This window comes from Plecotus auritus, assembly GCF_963455305.1.
Source record: "Plecotus auritus genome assembly, chromosome: X".
Taxonomy (NCBI): domain Eukaryota; kingdom Metazoa; phylum Chordata; class Mammalia; order Chiroptera; family Vespertilionidae; genus Plecotus; species Plecotus auritus.
In genome coordinates this window covers 44,615,748-44,633,603 of record NC_137784.1, presented here as the reverse complement: position 1 = coordinate 44,633,603, position 17,856 = coordinate 44,615,748, and the positions used below count along the sequence as shown (strand labels likewise).

Sequence of the window (17,856 nt, the reverse complement as noted above, 5' to 3'; positions counted from 1 at the left end):
ACTCTCATTTTCCTGAAGCCTATTATTTATTTTAGGCCAGTGGTTCTCAACCTTTCTAATGCCGCAACCTACAGGTTGAGAACCGCTAGCAGGGTCGCCTAAGACCATCGGAAAACACAGATATTTACGTTACGATTCATTAAGAGTAGCAAAATTACAGTTATGAAGTAGCAACGAAAATAATTTTATGGTTGGGGGTCACCACAACATGAGGAACTGTGTTAAAGGGTCGTGGCATTAGAAAGGTTGAGAACCACTGTTTTAGGTGCAACCCAGTGTTTAATATCTGTCAGTCCCAAAGCTGACTGGTGTGGCAGAATGTTTGGCAGCTGAGCAGAGGACATAGACGACTAGCCCCTGTGACAAGAGCAGTGCAACAGTGCCCCCTCACCTCAGGATTATTTCAAGCCCACCACTTGACTAGCACACCTCTCTCCCTGACACTATCCTGGACCTGTGTTTCCCTGGGCTTAAGATTTGGAAACTGTCTTCTCCAAATTGTAATCCTTGGCCTATTTCATGAATCAAGGTTCTGGGTGAATTGTGAACAGGTGGAAAGCTACCAGAGGCACGAGGCAGTGAGGAAGCCTATAAAGGAGGCACTGGAAAAAAGACACCTACAAATCAAGTTCAACAATTGAGAATCAGGACTCTGCAAATCAAGAAACCACAGCTCCAGGGAAATAATATAGTCCAGACAATCAACTGGGGAAACTCAGGCTAAGAAGGAGAAGGTACTTGCCAAAAAAAGTCCCACAATGAGCCATCCAGTGGCAGCTCCCTCCTCCCTGTCATTTATTTAGACTTTGGACTAGAAGGTTTGATGTTCAAATTGCTGATTTTTGTTGGAGATGTAAAGAATGTCATGAAGGCCATAGAACATTACAGAATATTATAGAAAGAATTGAATTGAATTGTCAGAGCTGGAAGAGATCAAGGAGCTTGACAAGCCTCACCCTCTTCTTGTGGAGATGGAGTGATGGACTGGCACAGAGAATAAAATAGACTGGTCAAGGTCATACTTCAAGTCTAAGGCAGAGCTGGAGCCAGATCCCAGCTCTAGCAGCAATGTCAGTTCCTGTGCACCACACACGCAGAGATAGCAGTCTTCCTCTTCCCAGTGTAGCAGCTGGATCTTTTCAAGGCAGAAAGGACCCAGTAGAGCAGCAGAGAACACTCCTCCTACAATGCAAAAATGGAAGGCCATCTAATCCCCTGCATGTCCTCCCCAACATCTGTTTGAAGACATTCACTGAGTTTTAGGGCTGGGCTTTCTGGGTATTCTTGAACTAGTAGTAGGACTGGATTCTTTGTTGCCTCAGCTCACCTGGCCCTGGCAGCCACTAATGCCACATAAGGCCCTCAAACTAGAGACCCAAGCTCAGGCTGGCCCCCTGCCACATCCCAGACTCTGCAGCTGGCAAGACTAGTACAGGCCTCCTCAATCTGCCCTCAGCCTTGAGACCTCCAGTCTGGGCTCAGACAAGATTTTTTTTGTTCTCAATATCTAGACTTTTCAGGGACAGGAAACTGTACAAAGCTTGGCTTACCATTAAAAGGTTGAAGGGGCCTCTGTAGACCTTGGGAATCCCCTCCAGTTCTGTGAAAGGTGAGAAATTTAGATGAGGGTCAAACTGTGAAAACAGATCTCTCCAGAGAAGAAAAATGAAAGCAGCCCTGGACAGTAGGGGCCCGGAGTTTTGAATTCCAAGTCTGCCCTGTCGCTGGTGCACTGGGTGACCTTGGGAATGCACCTCCCCAACTTTGGGCAGCAGCAGGCCCTTTGTAAATGGATGGAAGTTGGTCTATGGTCCCTAAAGGCCCTGGTGTGCTGAAGAGGCGGATGAAGCTGGGTCGCAGGCACTGCAATTGGCTTTCCTGGCAGGTGAGTCCCTCCTCTCAGAGGCCTGGAAGCCTGGGCTGCGGGGCCTTCTCCACGCCTTAAGATTGAGCTTGGCGAGGTTCCAAAGGGCTCTGCAGGTCCCCCTGGCTCTCCCCAGCCACTCTGACCCGCCTCTCTCTGCCTGTCTCTTGCTTTGGAATAAATTACCTGGTGGCAGCCAGGGCACCACAGAAGGATTGCACTGCGACCACAGAAATGAGACTCATACAAAACCGAAACTGAGCTCCAGGGCTCCAGAAAGCCCTTTGGGGGCTGAATCGGCACCAGGAGCTCTGGGTTTCCCCAAGCAGCCACTCGCCTGGCTTGGGGCGGGAGTGAGGAGTCCCAGTGAGGGGTTCTGCACCCTCCTAGTCCTCTGCCAACACCAAGCTCAGGTTTATTTGCATTTAAAGAGAAAGGTAGGGAGGAAAACAGTGGGCGGGTCAAGGCACGCCTTCCCACCTTGGCCATTGGGCCACATGCTTGCCAATCAGGGCGCGGACACTCCACCCTGTGGCTGTGGAGTTGCGGGGGAGGGGGCACGGAAAGCTGCCCCGAGTCTGGGTAAGGGGAGCCAGTGCAGGAGGTGACTGGAGCCACAGCGGCGGCAGAAGCAGCGGTGGCCGCGCTCTCAGCCACGGCAGCCGAGGATACAGCCGGGGCCAGGGCGGCGCAGCAGATAATAATCGGGTTGGAAAACGAACCCGGCTGGGTAAGCTTTGGGGGTAGCCAGGAGGCTCCGCCAGCCTGCGGTGTGGTGCAGTCCCGCGTGCTCAGGTCTGGCCGCCCAGAGAGGAGCTCTAGGGCTGGGCCGGTCGGCATCCAGGCCGCTCTCTGCTCCCCTTTGGAATCCGCTTTGAGGACTGTCCGGTGAGGGCCAGAACAAAGTCCCTTGGACGTGGGCCACCAAGGCGGGGGTGGGGGGGGTGGGGGTGGGGGAAGAGGGCGGGCAGGCGGGCGGGCTAGCCTCGGCCCTGCCTCTGGGTACTCTGGGAGGCGGGGAGGAGGCCCGCACGTGCTGCCTTGCAAGTCTCTGGAGGGTAGCCGCCAGCCAGCACCCTCAGAGGTGCTTTTGTAGGCCCGGAGCTCTGCAGCTTTGTTGCAGCACATTAGCTGGAATCGCTCATTCCAGCAGCCCGACTGCTGCCCCTCCCCTTCCTTTTCTGCGCATCTCCTCCCTCTTCCCTCTGTGGACCAAGCAGACGCGCTCGTCTAGGTCCGATTGGGGTATCTACACTGTTTACCTCCTCTCTGGGGGATCTCAGTTTGTCCTGTAAGCTGCCCACTTCCCTACAGAAGCTCGGCCTCGCGACCCCAACCAGCTGTGTCCCCTGCCCTTGGGCCTCCAGGCACATCTGGCGCCCGCCCCTGGGGACAGGCGGACCAGTATACTGGCAATTCGGCTCTTGCTGGACCTCGGGATACAGCTGCAGCTCAAGGTAGTTCTTGGGTTAGAACTGCAAGGCCCCTTTGTCTTCTCCCTGGCCGAGCCTCCTCTCCCCTGGGGACTGGGGGGTTGCGGGGGGGAGGGGTAGGCACTGGCCTCATTTTTTCTCTCCAGCCTCCCCTGTTCAAAAATAACGATAAGCACGATGCTGGGAGGGGGTTTTTCAGTGTCAGAGGCTGAGCAAGCAATTTTTGTAGTAGGGAAAACACCGTCTAAGTGTTGTGAGAGATCTAAAGAAGCAGCTAAACCTTCCAACTTCACAGTTTCTTAAAATACCCAGCCCTCCAGGCCGCTGTCATTGTCTGCTGCAGACATTTCTGACATTGGTAACTGCCTGACTTTGCCTAGGCTCCCTGGCCATGAGGGAGGGGCTATGCCTGCTATGCAACCACAGTCCAGGCTCCCCAGTTGGCAGCTGTACTGGACACGCAGAGCTGGCCTCCTTTTGGCCAGGCTCTTCTTGGCCTGGGCTGCAGAGTTAAGGTGAGTCTTGTCCCACACACAAAAAAGCCTCCCTCTGCAGCTGACTGCTGTATCTGTGTGGGTATAGGCGGGTGGAGGGCACTGAACTTTTGGAATCCCCACCCCACACCTGGTGATTCCAGCAGAGCCCACACCCAGTGCACCTTCCTTAATTCATTCTTTCACTGCCCAGTCATTCCAGGTGGTGTGCCTCTGGCAATGGACTCTAGGCCTTCCTGAGAAGCAGGAGAGAGGGAGCAACCCAGGAGCTTAGTAGGCTCTTTATGGACCTTTGACCAACCTCTGAGGGTGGAGAACCATTTGAGAGGAGACAATGAGACCCAGCAAATCCCTCATTTGGGAGGAAGGCCAGCTGGGGACTTTTGTGACACCTGCAATTACTGCAGATACCATACTACTCTCATCTCCTCCCACCTTGACCAGTGTCAACACAAACCCCCTAACTTGCAGTTGGGCATCTTCAGCCCAGGGCTGGACCAGCCCTCAACCCTGCCTCCAACCAACAGCCACCTAACATATGAAACCTATTTAACGCTCTTCCCCATACCCAAACTCACTCACCCTACATGTCCAAGTTCTCTTTCCTCTCTGGCTTTAGCTCTGGGGCCTTCTCAATGCCTTTCCTGCCTGTCCCTTGCAATTCATGATGACTTCTTTCTCAGAGCTCTCTTCCAAGCTGCCTGAGTCCCTTGGGCATTTTGGGGCCTAAATTATAATAGTAGGCAGGCTATAATTAAGTTTCTCTGCCTCTACTTTGTCTCTGATAACATGGATGTGTTGAGTTCTCTCATAACCCCTCAGAGGGGTAAATGCAACCCAGAACTCTGCCACAACCCCATCAAAGCTTAGCAATGCAAAGCAGTTAAGAAATGCTCCAGAAGGACTTGCTTTCTTTGTAGAGCTTTCAAGAAGACCTTTACCACTCCAACTTGTACTTGTCCTGATCCATATGAAAGTGATTAGAGAAATGATACTCAAGGTTCAGGTATTTGTTGAGTATGCCTAATGAGGATAGAGAAGGGGGATGGGTTGAAACTATAAGAACAAAAATCATGATATATCTCTTCAATAGCAAGCACAGGATCTGGACTGTCCAGACCCCAGACCACACATACTTTTGGATGCTGGCTCGGGAGCTTAGAGGCAAAACATGGTGAGATAGGAGATCTCTGTATGCAGGGGGATCATCCCGGAAAGCTTCCAGAAAGTAGAGGGGTTTGACAAGGCAAAGAGTAATGGTATAAGCAAAATGAGGAATAGGAGGGGTGTTGCTGGCAAGCAGGTTAAGTGAGGTGACTGGGTATTTTCTGGTTGAAATTGTATGACTCTAAGACGTTTGGTGCCCAGTGGTGGGGTTTCCCAGATGCCAGAGTATCGAATGGGGATCTGATCATGGGGAAAGGGACCATCAAAGAATGGGGAATTAGGAGGTTTTGGTGTGTGTGTGTGTGTGTGTGTGTGTGTGTGTGTGTGTGTAAAGATGCCATAATAAATTGGGGTTTTAGCAAGGGTTTTAGTGTGAAGTCTTAGATGAAGATTAGAAGCATGCCATATGTTGGGCAGGTAAGAGGCCACCTTTTGATCTGGAAGTAGAACTGGGGGGTTGGCTATCTCTAGAGGGAAGTTGTACCATGTCAGTCTCCCTTCTGCCTTGTGGGGGTTGGGGAGGGCGAAGGAGAGAGCCTGGAGCCTACATACCAACATGGTGGAGCCTAAGTATCCCTCAGGCCTCTGCTGATCCCCTTCCTTCCAGCTGTACAGGCCTTCATGGAGTGCCAGTTTAGACTTATGTGCTTACATATGGGAATCCTGAGCCCTGGAAACCAACTGGGACTTGCTTAAGGTCACACAGCATGTAGAAATAGGGGAATAGGCTGCTGCTTCCTGTGCAGTGGCTATTTCCACTGTATCCCACTGTGTCCAATGGCCTCCATTCAAAACACATCTCATTAACCAACCCCTCATTTCACCTCACCCATTTCTCAAGAGTGAAGTGGTGTTGGGTTAGCTTGGGGGCCGCATCTGGGAGCCCCTCCTCCCCTAACATGACTCTTTTGTGCTTCTTGAATTTGGTCTGCAGCCTGTCAAGGGGGTTAAAACTTTCAGAAGGGAGGGAAGTAGTTGGAAGATATTGCCAGTCCAATGATTCTCTTCTAGCATAATGGAGGTGTGAAAAATTCCTTAAGAACTATTACATTTACACTCTTAGAAAATGTGTGTGAGGGTGGTGGAGGAGGGAACAGCCATGCTCAGCTGGCTGCTCCAGGGGAATAGGGAAGGAGAAGAATAGCAGCAAGCCTGGCAGGTCACTGGCTTGCTTACAAAACCAAAAATGAAGAAGGGGCTTCCAGCCCCCTCATTTACAGATAGGCTACTTGAGGCTAGAAGAGGGCATTCCTAGTGTTATTCCATAAGTTCCCCTGCTTGGAATCCTGTCCAGGCAGATAAGATAGGTGATAAAGGTAAAACCCCCAGAGGTAGCATTTCATTGTCTTCCTGTATCACTTTATCCATGTTGCTGCCAGGAAGTTCTCAGAGCTAATCTGAGCCTCTTATGCTATACTTAAACTGTGGTGTGTGTGTGTGTGTGTGTGTGTGTGTGTGTGTGTGTGTTGGGGGTGGAGTTGAGGGCAACTGGCACCATTGCTCTTCTGCTCAACAATCCATTGGAGGTTTCATATGTGTTAAACCATTTCTCCAACTTCAGTTCTCTGAATTAAATAATCACAGAGCCTTTCATCTCCTCTCCTTGGTCTTTTTTTCAAACCTGTGCCTGTGTAAGTATATCCATGGCAAGGCAGGGAGGGAAACCAGGACCACTGCAGAGGTGCAGGTGCCAGCTGAATGAGCGTGCATTGCTCCCCTGAACCTCTCCTTTTGGGATTAGAAGATAATATGGGCAATGGTGAAAATGGCTCAAGGAATCTTGGTAGAGTAAGAGGCAGGCATGATAGTATTGCAGGGCATTTGAGACCCTTTGATCTGCATTTCTTGTTGTAGAGATTTCATTGCTTTCGTCTCCTGCAGGTTTTCCCCCTGTGACTTCCAAGCACATACTAAGCCCCCTTCTCCAGCCAGCACCCTCAGCCTGCCCTATTAGGGCTGCAGCTTTTCTCAGGGGGAAGAGGGCTGGACTGTACCTGTTGTGATACCTCTCCTCTGTGGACAAATATAAAATATTCACAGGACAGGCCTAGTGCATTTTGAAAGTATGATATGTTGGGTAGTGTTGTGGGGTACAGGCATGAAAAGTAAAGCTGGGCCACAGTGCATCTTGGTCTTGCAGCGGTGCACTGGGCTCAATGAGCCAGGGATCCAGGCCTCCCAGAAAAGCTTAAAACCACCAAAATCACATGCCCCCACCAAGCCTCCTGACTCAGCAGGTACTATAAATGTGGGCACAGGACTACCCTTCCCCCAGCTTCTCACTAAACCTGGGGCAAGTGGACCCCTGGTCCAATCTCCCGTTTCTAGATGGGAAAACTGAGGCCCAGAACAAAGATATTTGCCCAATTTACACAGAAGCACAAAGCTCCTATCCCCTAATTCAAGGCTTCTTCCTCAAAGCACACTGATCCTGGTCCCCTGTCAAGCCTCAGTTGCCTTAACTGGCCTCTCACATAGTTTATGGTTTGTACATGGGAGTAGATACATAAGAAAGTCAGGGGTCTCCATTGTTCACTTTGCCTATTTTCTCCTCTGCAGGCTTCCTTTGGCTACCTCATCACATCTGTTTGCCTGAGGTTAACTGCTCTCTTGTTTTTACATCTGAACCGGGATGGGGCTGGGGGTGGTGCCTGTCTCCTGTCTCCAGTCTTACCCTTGCTGTGTTAGTACTAATGTAGCAGAAGCCTTACTCTGCAGGCAAGGCATCCATCTCAGATACATTCCTCTCTAAGGAGGTTTGGGAGCCTGAGAGGGGAGTGGTAAGTAGGTCGCCTTAAGAGTTCCTGTTATTCCAGGCAAGCTGGACAGGGAACCTCAGCAGCTTAAGGAGAAAGTTGGGGCACCAAGGAGACACACTAGGAAAGCCTATTTCTTGGGAGAGGTGATATTTGGGTCACCACATCTCCCAGAATGAAGAAGCCCCTGTGTATTGGGGGCTGGACCTAAGGGGCAGAGGAATAAGGCTAGGAAACCTGGAGGAGGCATGCAGGGAAAGCAAATCTTGAAGGTCAGGCAAAGGGGTTTGGCCCAAATTCTGTAGGCAGTGTGAAATAATTTAGTAAGTAGAAGGGTGATGAGCTGAAATCAAGGTTATAAGAAACTGAATCTGGCAAGGGTGTGCAGGATGGATGAGATGGAAGGGGGGAGGCAAGGGGTGGGAATTCAACTTTATGGCATGCAGTGTGACCAGAGGGAGATCAGCTAAAAGGCTTGTGTCATCTTTAGAGGACATGGGGTAGCAGCTGAGGAGCTAGAGTAGAAAGTGGCTGCAAGAAGGTCCATCACCAGGATCTGTTATTGAACATCTGCTCAGTATTTAGTGAGCCAGTTGCCCTTTACATTTATCATCTTGAATCTTTACCACAGCCCTGCACAATAGGTAGCATTTTCATTTTATAGATAAGGCATTTGAGTCTCAGGTTATACCATTTTCTCAAACCTCACAGCCTGTAAAGGATAAAGCTGGCATTTTAGTTCTGGGCTAACAAACTTTGGCTGAATCGGAATTCAGCTGAACCAGTGTTGTTTGAGCTCCTGTTCTGTGGTAGATGTAGTGAGTACAGGATGAAGGAGAGTCCGTCCCAAAGAGATGAATGGACATACTGAGGCTTTTCAGAATGAATTACCCAAGGCTGAGTATGTTAATAACTCATTTGAGAGACTGATTGATGGTGGGTGAGTAGGAGCAGGGAAGAGAGGTCTGTGCTGCCTCTAGAGTTGGTGGGATGCCTTCTTGAAAGGAGGTGCCCCTCAACAGAAAGGCTGAAAATTAGTGGAGGGGTTGTTGCGGGGATAGCTTGGGTGGGGTTCTGTCAGCAGCCTTTACAGCTTTGCCAAAAGGTGCCAAGCTAGGCATCCCCTCCTTCAGGCCCTGAGCAAATGGTTTTGAGAGTGGACCTTGTCTGTGGGCTTTAGAAATGGGTGATTAAGTTTCATATATTCTCATAGATCATTTTCTTTAAACAATAGCTCAAATTTTGCATCTTTATCCCAGTTGGCAGGTTTCTGTTTGAACCTTTGTTTTGGCCCCTCAAGCTTATTTCCCAAGGGAAACAGAGTAAAGGAACATGTGTCATGGTTTGGTAGTGAGGGTGGGGGTGGGGAAGTTGCTGATGAGGAGAGCAACCACTGGTTGGGTTGGCAGCCCTTGGATTCTGGTCAGTAGGGTTTTTAGAATGTGCTAGATGGGGCCAAAACAGTGGCAACCAGTGACAACTGGAAATGCTTCAGAAAAAAGGTTCAGCTGGGCTGGGACAGGGATGAGAGGGGAGGAGGAGATGATGGCTCTTGTGCTCCTGCACAACAATCCTTGCTCTCAGTCTTTCTCATTTGATTGGGGGCCAGCACAGAATGTCATGGATGGGACTCAAGAGGCCTGGGAGCTGCTGTGGCTCTGTCACTATCCCACTGTATGACCTTAGGCAAATCTTTTTCCAAGCCTAGGCAGTTTCCTTCTCTGTGACAAGGAGTTACCATCCTCCATCTGGGGAACTTCTGAGAAGGGAAAATAGTGCATGCCTTGCCGGAGTAGGGAGCACTTTATAAACTGGTAAGTACCCTGAATTGGGTGCAGGATATCTGTTAATTTGCATTTCCTTTGATATTGGTACTTTAGCTGAGTTTGAATTGTTGACCTTTCTGGCCTGGGCTAGTTAAAATTCCCAGATATTCCAGAGTTGAGAGCCAGTAGCTGACTGGAGGCAACTTTTTGGTGCCTGAATAGCAAAGTTCGGCTGAAAGAGAAACTAAAGCCTCCTGTAAGGTTGCCTTCATTTACCATTTGGGGAAACTGAGGTCCAAGGTGGTTTGGTGACTTATCCACAGAGCCTTGGGAAGCACCCTACTCAACCCTGCCTGAGGTAGTATTGATGCTACAAATTGTCCAACTAGAATTTGAATAACTATTTTAAAAATTCATTGCTATGTTTTTTAATCTCTGCTATATAATGCATTGTATTTGATACTTAATGTACAAATGGTTTTGTTCTTTACAATAACTTTAAGAGGTAGACATCTCAATAGCTTCATTTTTCAGTTGAGGAAACTAAAAGAACTTGCTGATTTCTCCCAGGTCGGGCAGAGCTGATTACAGTGCAGAACTGGCTGACTTTCAGGGGTGGAGGACAGTGGCAGGGCTCCATTCCTTCCTCATTCTGCTCCATTCCTTCCTCAGCCCATCTCCATGCACAATGATAGGGTGGGCCCAGTGTGGGCTTACCCCCAGGAAAACTGCTTGGAGGAGTTTTGAGGAATTATGGCTTATTGAGGCAATGCCTCTGTAGCTACTGCATAAATCACTTACTTCTTCCTTGAACTTGGCCTTCTCTAAGTTGGCTGAACTGGCCCCAGGAAGCTGGGCTGGAAAGTACAAAGCTCAGGCTGCAGCTATTTCCTCCTCACCAAGAAGGGTACCTGAGACAGACTTGTGGTTGGTGTCCTGCCTGTGTTTTGAGAGGAGGGGGAAGGAAGAAGCTCTGTGCAAGTAGCCAGCCTTCCACTGGTCCCAGAATGGACTGAAGCTGGCCCTGGGAGCAGGAATGGGCACAGCCCACACCCTGCCATGACAGCAGCAGCTGCAGCAAATAGCTTTTGCCCAGGGCCATAAACTAGCCATAGAGGGTTCCCTTGACCCAGTGGTCAGCAAACCGCGGCTCGCGAGGCACATGTGGCTCGCGAGCCGCGGTTTGCCGCTCTGTTGACTAATGAGTTTGCCGACCACTGCCTTAACCCAACAGTCTACCTGAAATTAAGACAGCCACACAGGTTGAAAAACCTAAGCGTTACAGGGCCCTGTGTTTGGCAGGACCACTTTCTTGGCAGGAAGCAAATGGGAGTCAGTCCCAGCCTGAGGAATCTGCAAGATCTGTCCCTTGCTATATCCCTTTTGCCTTCTGCCCCACTTCACTCCCCTGGACATTGAACTGTATGGCCCTAAGTAAAGGCAGCATAGCCCATTGAGGGACAGCACTGGGACCTGGAGGGGTAGCAAGGACAGTAGCAAGGAGCCAAAGGTGGCTAGGTGGGGCTGGGTTAGGGGGCTACTGCCCCCTACTGTCATTACTGACACCTACTGTCTTACTGTCTTGGAGGAAAGCAGACAGAGACTCTGTGAGTGGCTATGGGGAGAACATGGCCCTGGGAAGAACTAGGCAGGGAAATAAGAGATAGCACAATTTCAAGGCTGGCTCTTGCCAGCAAAGACGACCTCGGTAGAAAGAAGGCCTGAAGCTAGAGGGCGAGAATCTCAGTTCCAGGACACAATCCTCCCTAGTTCACTCATTCCAACTACACAATCACAGGGTTTTTTAAACTGCCCTCAGGAGACGACTTTGTATAAATCCACACACATGTCTTTAAAATCCCCTCACACCTGGCTCCTCCTCAGTGCAGGCCAAGACAGGTGGTCCCTCAGGCTCCCTACAGTAAATTACTCTCCCAAAGAAGTGGCCTTTTACACATGGTCTTCTACTTCCTAAGTAACTGAGACCTGACCAGGAAGTTGGTAATAATAACAGAAATGCCAGTCTTTCTCATTTGCACTGTACTTTACAGGTTACAAAGTGCTTTTGGTGTCCATTATCCCATCTAACCCCCACACCACTGCCGTGGACTGGGTAGATGGGGGGGATAGATAGGAGAGCTGGTTTGATCTCCACTTCACAGAGGGTGCGCTGGCCTATTCAGGATCCCCTAGCATTGCCTGGATGCCAGTCTGTGGCCCATGGTTACTTTCAAAACATACTACAGATGCCTGTGGCAGGGAAGAGGATAATATAGAGAGCGGTGGGCTGGCCTCTACCCCAATGGAGCACAGCAATAGGGCAGCAGAAGGTCCAAAGGGACTGCCCTGTGGCTCTAAACCCAGCATTACAATTCAGCCTTTGATTCACAAGGAAATCTAGGCCCATACTATTTTTCACTTGGCTTGTGGTCTTCCTTGATGTCAATTCAGACTTACTAGTCTCACCCATCTCTCCCCCTAAATCACTGCCATTTCTACTCAGATTGAATGTCTCCTCTTCAGTGTAGCTTTCTGAGCCCAGGGTCTGTCTTTTTGCCTTTCAAATTTATCCTGAGATATGATAACAAGGTATGAAGAATTATAACCTTCCACCAAAGCTTAAGTCATAATAGGGGCTTTTCCTTTAGGCATGCATCATGCTGTGCTTTCAGATTGTTACATATAGATTTCTCTACCAGTTAGCATAGGAATTTCCCAAAAGCAAGGGCTAGGAGTTCCCCCTACTTGTCTCGCCTTGCATTACTGTGTTCAATGTCTATCACTTACCAAATGTTATTAGAGGTTTGTTTCATGAATTCCACAAAGGGAAATACAGTTTCACAAACAACTGCACTACTGCCACCCCATCTCTCATGCCCACACCATAATGACAGTAATTTCAGGGCTGAGGTAAAAACAAGTTTTTTCTTTGGAAAGTAGGGTGGTCAAATATATGATAGGGCCCCTGCACCCATCAGACCCTGGGGTCAGGTCTCTTGAGTTGTTGTGTGTGTATGTATGATTATGTATTTGCAGGATGGGGGCTGCACTGTCTACTGGGGCTATCAGTTGCAGGACTAAACTGGAACAATGTCATGTAAAAATATGTCACACAGGAAAAATACCCTAACCTGAGCAGATGGCAATACAAATTTCTGCAGAGAGGGTATCAGATGAGTTTTTTTTTTCTTTTTTATTTTCTGCATAGCCAGACGTTATCTTTTTTTTTATTTTTTTTTATTTAATTTAATTTAATTTAATTTTTTTATTAAGGTATTATATGTGTACATATCTTACCATTGCCCCCCTAGCCAGACGTTATCTTGCTCCAAGTTTAGTATTCAGTTCTGCAGAGTGCCCCTGATGGAAGCCTGATCACACTGATGATTCAAATCAAGCCAATAAAGGTTCAAGGTACAAAATTAGTTTTTGCCAAACAGGATCAAGGCTCCAGGAGGGGTCCTCTAATGAGGTCATCTCCACTCCCAGTGCTGGTCCATTGTCTCCCACTGGAGGTGAATGCATGACTCTTATTATGGTAGCAACCAATCATAGGGATGATGTGCTAGACAGCTGCTTCTACTTCAAGTGGTGCTTACCTCTCTCTCTGGCTCCTAGCAGCTGTTCTGCCTCTCTTCCCTTATCCCGGCTCCCTGTCTGCTAGTGGCTACTTATACAGGAGGGACATAGTGGTGATGGACTTTTCAAGGAAGGGTTACTGGATTTTAGCAGCCTGCTCACTGATCCAGCCACTGACCAGCTGTAGTGACTGGAATGAATACATCAGTCCTGGTGGGGGAACATGTGTTGTAGATAGGGGTAGGTGGTAGCTTTTTCCCCTTTTTATTCCATCTCTGGAATTTGGACATTTGGAGGATTGTGAGCCTAGACCAGAAAGTTGTGCCTTGCACTAGGTTTACTTATTTATTTTAAATTTCTTTATTGATTATGGTGTTATATATGTGTCCTTATTCCCTCATTACCTGCCCTATTCCACCCTCATACCCTCACCCCCTGTTGTCTGTGTCCATTGGTTAGGCTTATATGCATGCATACAAGTCCTTTGGTTGATCTCCCCCCCCCTTACCCCCACCCTCCCCTACCTTCCCTCTGAGGTTTAATGGTCTGATCGATGTTTCTATGTCTCTGGATCTATTTTTGTTCATCAGTTTATGTTGTTCATTATATTCCATAAATGAGTGAGATCATGTGATATTTATCTTTCTCTGCCTGGCTTATTTCACTTAGCATAATGCTCTCCAGTTCCACCCATGCTGTTGCAAATGGTAAGAACTCTTTTTTACCACAGTGTAGTATTCCATTGTGTAGATGTACCACAGTTTTGTAATCCACTCATCTGCTGATGGGCACTTAGGCTGTTTCCAAATCTTAGCTATTGTAAATTGTGCTGCTATGAACATAGCGGTGCATATCTCCTTTCTAATTGGTGTTTCTAGTTTATTGGGATATATTCGTAGAAGTGGGATCACTGGGCCAAATGGGAGTTCCATTTTTAGTTTTTTGAGGAAACTCCATACTGTTCTCCACAGTGGCTGCACTAGGGTTCCTTTTTCTCCGCATCCTCACCAGCACTTGTCTTTGGTGATTTGTTGATGATAGCCATTCTGACAGGTGTGAGATGGTACCTCATTGTCGTTTTGATTTGCATCTCTCAGATGATTAGTGACTTTGAGCATGTTTTCATATGCCTTTTGGCCTTCCTTCTGTCTTCTTTCGAAAAGTATCTATTTAGGTCCATTGCCCATTTTTTAATTGGGTTGTTTATCTACCTTTTGTTAAGTTGTATGAGTTCCCTGTAGATGTTGGAGATTAAGCCCTTATCGGTGATAACATTGGCAAATATGTTCTCCCATGCAGTGGTGTTTCTTGTTGTTTTGTTGATGGTTTCTTTTGCTGTGCAAAAGCATTTTATTTTGATGTAGTCCTATTTGTTTATTTTCTCTTTAGTTTCCATTGCACTAGGACAGTGGTTGGCAAACCATGGCTCGCGAGCCACATGCGGCTCTTTGGCCCCTTGAGTGTGGCTCTTCCACAAAATACCACGTGCGGTAGCTCACGTACAGTGCGATTGAAGGAGTACCCTAATTAAGTTAATAACAATGTACATACCTATATAGATTAAGTTTAAAAAATTTGGCCCTCAAAAGAAATTTCAATCATTGTACTGTTGATATTTGGCTCAGTTGACTAATGAGTTTGCCTACCAATGCCCTAGGAGCAGTATCAGGGAAGAAATTGCTTCGGCATATGTTTGAGATTTTGCTCCCTATGGATTCTTCTAGTATTTTTATGGTTTCCCGACTTATGTTTAAGTCCTTTATCCATTTTGAGTTTATTTTTGTGTATGGTGTAAGTTGGTGGTAGCATGTATCTGTCCAATTTTCCCAACACCATTTATTGAAGAGATTGTCTTGACTCCATTGTATGTTCATGCCTCCTTTGTCGAATATTAACTGAGCATAATGGCTTGGGTCGATTTCTGGGTTCTCTATTCTATTCCATTGGTCTATATTTCTGCTCTTGTGCCAGTACCAGGCAGTTTTGAGAACAATGGCTTTGTAATACAGCTTGATATCTGGTATTGAGATCCCACATACTTTATTCTTCTTTCTCAGGATTGCTGCAGCTATTCGGGGTCTTTTTTTATTCCAGATGAATTTTTGGAAAGCTTGTTCTAGGTCTGTGAAATATGCTATTGGTATTTTAATGGGGAGTGCATTGACTCTATAGATTGCTTTGGGTAGTATGGACATTTTAATGATGTTGATTCTACCAATCGATGAACATGGTATGTTCTTCCATCTGTTTATGTCTTCCTCTATCTCTTTTTTCAGTGTCTTATAGTTTTCTGCATATAGGTCTTTTACCTCCTTAGTTAAGGTTATTCCTATGGATCTTAATTTTTTTGGTGTGATGGTAAATGGGATTGCATTTTTAGTCTCTTTCTGTAAGTTCATTATTGGTATATAGAAATGCCATAGATTTCTTGGCGTTAATTTTTGTTGTTGTTGTTGTTTTTTATTTTTTTTATCATTTTTTAATTAAGGTATTATATGTGTACATATCTTACCATTGCCCCCCCCACCCCACTCCCATACATGCCCTCACGCCCCAATGTTTTGCATCCGTTGGTTACTCTTATATGCATGCATATAAGTCCTTCAGTTGATCTCTTATTTCCCCCACCTCTCCCTAACCTTACCGCTGTAATTTGACAGTCTGTTTGATGCTTTACTGCCTCTGTATCTATCTTTTTGTTCATCAGTTTATAATGTTTTTCATTATCCCAAAATGAGTGAGATCATGTGGTATTTTTCTTTCATTGACTGGCTTATTTCACTTAGCATAATGTTCTCTAATTCCAACCAGGTGCCTACAAATGGTAGTAATTCCTTTTTTTATGGCAGCATAGTATTCCATTGTGTAGATGTACCATAGTTTACTGATCCAGTCATCTGCTGACAGGAACCTAGGCTGTTCCCAAATCTTAGCTATTGTAAATTGTGCTGCTATGAACATAGGGGTGCATATATCCTTTCTGATTGGTGTTTCTAGTTTCTTAGGATATATTCCTAGGAGTGGGATTACTGGGTCAAATGGGAGTTCCATTTTCAGTTTTTTGAGGAAACTCCATACTGTTCTCCACAGTGGCTGCACCAGTCTGCATTCCCACCAGCAGTGCACAAGGGTTCCTTTTTCTCCGCATCCTCGCCAACACTTGTCGTTTGTTGATTTGTTGATGATAGCCATTCTGACAGGTGTGAGATGGCATCGCATTGTCGTTTTGATTTCCATCTCTCAGATAATTAGTGACTTTGAGCATGTTTTCCTGTGTCTCTTGGCCTTCCTTCTGTCTTCTTTCGAAAAGATTCTATTTAGGTCCGTTGCCCATTTTTTTATTGGATCATTTATCTTCCTTTTATTAAGTTGTATAAGCTGCCTGTAGATGTTGGAGATTAAACCTTTATCAGTGATAACATTTGCAAAAATGTTCTCCCATACAGAGGGGTTTCTTGTTTTCTTGATGGTTTCTTTTGCTGTACAAAAGCTTTTTATTTTGATGTAGTCCCATTTGTTTATTTTCTCTTTGGCTTCCATTGACCTAGGGGCAGTATCAGTGAAAAAGTTCTTTTGGCATATGTCTGAGATTTTGCTGCCTGTGGATTCCTCTAGTATTTTTATGGTTTCCCGTCTTATGTTTAAGTCCTGTATCCATTTTGAGTTTATTTTTGTGTATGGTGTAAGTTGGTGATCTAGTTTCATTTTTTTGCATGTATCTGTCCAATTTTCCCAACACCATTTATTGAAGAGACTATCTTGACTCCATTGTATGCTCATGCCTCCTTTGTCAAATATTAATTGCGCATATTGGTTTGGATCAATATCTGGATTCTCTGTTCTATTCCATTGATCTATATGTCTGTTCTTGTGCCAGTAACAGGCTGTTTTGAGGACAGTGACTTTGTAATACAGCTTGAAATCTGGTATTGAGATCCCTCCTACTTCTTCTTTCTCAGGATTGCTGTGGCTATTCGGGGTCCTTTTTTATTCCAGATGAATTTTTGGAGAGTTCTTTCTAGGTCTGTGAAATATGCCGTTGGTATTTTAATGGGGAGTGCATTGAATCTATAGATTGCTTTGGGTAGTATGGACATTTTAATGATGTGGATTCTACCAATCCATGAACATGGTATGTTCTTCCATCTGTTTACATCTTCCTCTATCTCTTTTTTCAGTGTCCTGTAGTTTTCCACGTATAGGTCTTTTACCTCCTTGGTTAGGTTCATTCCTAAGTATCTTATTTTTTTTTTTGGTGCGATGGAAAATGGGATTGCTTTTTTAGTCTCTCTTTCTGTAAGTTCACTGTTGGTGTATAGAAATGCCATAGATTTCTTGGTGTTAATTTTGTATCCTGGTACATTGCCGAGTTCATTTATTAAGTCTGTTAGTTTTTTGATGGAGTCTTTTGGGTTTTTTATGTACAATATCATGTCATCTGCAAATAACGGCAGCTTTACTTCTTCTTTTCCAATTTGGATGCCTTTTATTTCTTCTTCTTTTCTAATTGCAATGGCTAATACTTCCAGTACTATGTCAAACAGGAGTGGTGAGAGTGGGCATCCCTGTCTTGTTCCTGTACTTAGGGGAAATGGTTTTTTTTTTTTTTTTTTTTTTTTTTTTTTTTTTTTTGTTAAAATATATTTTATTGATTTTTTACAGAGAGGAAGGGAGAGGGATAGAGAGTTAGAAACATCGATGAGAAAGAAACATCGATCAGCTGCCTCCTGCACACTCCCTACTGGGTATGTGCCTGCAACCACAGTACATGCCCTTGGCCAGAATCGAACCTGGGAC

At 46.4% G+C, this 17,856-nt stretch overlaps 1 protein-coding gene across 2 annotated transcripts in view; it reads left to right on the top strand.

The window, feature by feature from the left end:
* The first annotated feature begins 2,477 nt into the window (after positions 1 to 2,477).
* The window catches only part of AMER1 (APC membrane recruitment protein 1), a 53,863-nt gene continuing 38,484 nt past the window's right edge, over positions 2,478 to 17,856 (top strand). Inside the window, exon 1 of one of the 2 annotated variants that reach the window (XM_080652209.1) lies at positions 2,478 to 2,594. The gene's annotated coding sequence lies outside the window, so the exon portion shown is untranslated. Of the gene's footprint in view, positions 2,595 to 2,681; positions 2,753 to 17,856 lie in introns of those variants that run through there. The other variant, XM_080652210.1, reaches the window with a different exon arrangement.